General features: G+C 24.6%; 1 protein-coding gene across 9 annotated transcripts in view; it reads right to left on the bottom strand.

Moving 5' to 3' along the window:
- LOC124951836 (protein cycle) overlaps positions 1-2,500 on the bottom strand; it is a 39,624-nt gene that overhangs the window by 21,419 nt on the left and 15,705 nt on the right. The window lies entirely within an intron of this gene.

Genomic DNA, 2,500 nt, shown 5'->3' with positions numbered 1-2,500 from the left:
GCGAGCCGATCTAAACCGTCGGCGTCATACTTATCGCCTCTAACCACTTTTCTAGGAACAATACTACGTTAGCTGAGCTAACTGAACTACCTAGTTGCTGCTATTGCTGCTCCATTCGCATTTCTATTCCACTCGAATAGATTTCAACTTACCTTTCCTTTTTATATATGTATCTATGTATATATCTCCTCCCTCTTCTATAATCAATCGATTATAATAATTTTGATATATACCTATTAAGTCCGATCGAAAATTTTTCAATGAATGATCTATAATCATCTAAATATCCTTGTTACAAAAAGATTAATCATCTTTTGTTCTTGAAAATATTGATAGAACTATAATTTTCATATTACGTCGGAATTCTTTATAAATCGTTATAAATCCATCTAAGATATTTAAATATTATTAATAAAAATATAATAAATATTGTATATATTATTAATTTCTAATAATTCTTTATGAACTATTATAAATATATAATAATTATTACAATATATTTTTACTATATCACTAATATAAATATACTAAAGTATAAATAAAAATGTATTTAAAAAATTTATATATATATATATATATATAAAAATTTATAAAAATTTATATCTACATATATATCATATATCAATATTATATATACATATATACAAGTATAGCTATATCATACTAAGTATAATTAATATTTAGCAAAGACGAATTTTTGGATATGAAATAACAATTTGAAGTAATCATTTAAAAATTATGTAAAATTACAAGGATAAAGTATTCAAGATGTATCATCTATTGTAGAATAAAAAAATTTGATGATATCTCGAATGTACCGATATTTTAATATATACATATATGTATGCATATATATATAAAATAAAAACGATCTCTGACACTATGTATATACAATACTATATATATACACATATATATGTAGTTTGATGATGGAAGCTCTCGTGCGTTCATAGTGTGATGCCAACGACGTCGCGTGCGCCGTCTCGTATCTATGAATAAATAGAATTACGCTAATCGCTAGCGTTACATCATGATACACGGAACCACTTGCGCTTTCTATCGGTGGTAAGATAGATAAATGGCTGACCTTGGACCAAAGTCTTTTTTTTTCTTTTTTTTTTTTTTTTTTTTGTTTTTCTTTTTTTTTTTTCGAAGTAGTAGAAACCAGACGTTATGTCAGTAGAAATTTCCCTTTAAGTTTTCAATAATTATCGGATCATGCCTTCTACTTATAAATACTTTCTTCCTATCAGTTCTCGAACGAACTCTCGTTACTGACCATACCCAAGGCCAATCGTTATATCGATTTATGAAAAAAAGAAAAAAAAAAAAGAAAAAAAAAAAGAAAATAAAAGATAAAGATAAATAAATATATAAATAAAATATTAATTTTATCAAAGTTACATCGGTATCATTATCAAAGAGCAAAAAATATTTACGATAATTATTTAATAACACTTATGAAGTGACTTATGAAGCATTTATACCTGATGATGATTCAATTATTTTTTTTTCCATTTGTGTTTAAATTAAAAGAAAAGAAAAGATATATATATATATATATATATAAGTTTAACTATACTTGTACTATACTATATTAAATATTATTATGTTTCTACTATATTGTATAAAATATTTACTTTTATAGATATCTTGAATAGCATAGATATATAAAGTTATATAATAATTAATAGATATGTTCATTATTTATAATACATATATACATGTATATATATATATATATATATATATATATATATATATATATATAATTTTCTTCTATTTAAATCCAAAGAAAAAAAGAAATTAAATTTATCTACAAAGTATTACCAAATGTAATAATTAACCTATCGAAGACCTTATCCATTTCAAAATGTACATTGATTAATAAGAGATCGACTGAAGATCACAGATCAAGAAAATATCCCGTTTATCGATCCCTATTAACGATCTCTCGTTAAAAGAATCTCCAAGAAGATATTAGATGGAGATATGGTCAAGATAAGATCTTCTTAAGATCAACCTATTCACTTTTATAAGCTTTATTAAGATTCTCTGTACGGTATTAAAACTTTTGTTCCATTTATAGCAAAACCATCAACCTTGTTTTCCTAAGAAAGAGAGAGAGAGAGAGAGAGAGAGAGAGAGAGAGAGAAAGAGAGAGAGAGAAGAATAAAGAAAGAGATTTTATTCATGTAATAAAATATAATTCATATGTGAAAAATGATGCGAAGATAGAAAAAGACACTGAAGATATTTCTAGAGAATCTCCATTACTGTCCTACTATTGTATACATTACTCGATTTTAATCGTATATACATATATATATATATATACATATATACATGTATATACAAGTACACAAATACATATATATATATATATATTATATATATATATATTATATATATATACTTTGTTACGATGTTCTGCGCGATACATGGTTCGTTCGATTGACCCGGATGAACTCGAGAAATCAAACGATCTTCATCTATGTTC

This window comes from Vespa velutina, chromosome 9 (genome assembly GCF_912470025.1).
Source record: "Vespa velutina chromosome 9, iVesVel2.1, whole genome shotgun sequence".
NCBI lineage: Eukaryota > Metazoa > Arthropoda > Insecta > Hymenoptera > Vespidae > Vespa > Vespa velutina.
Note: the sequence above shows the minus strand (reverse complement) of the source record. Positions and strands in the feature narration are given on the sequence as shown.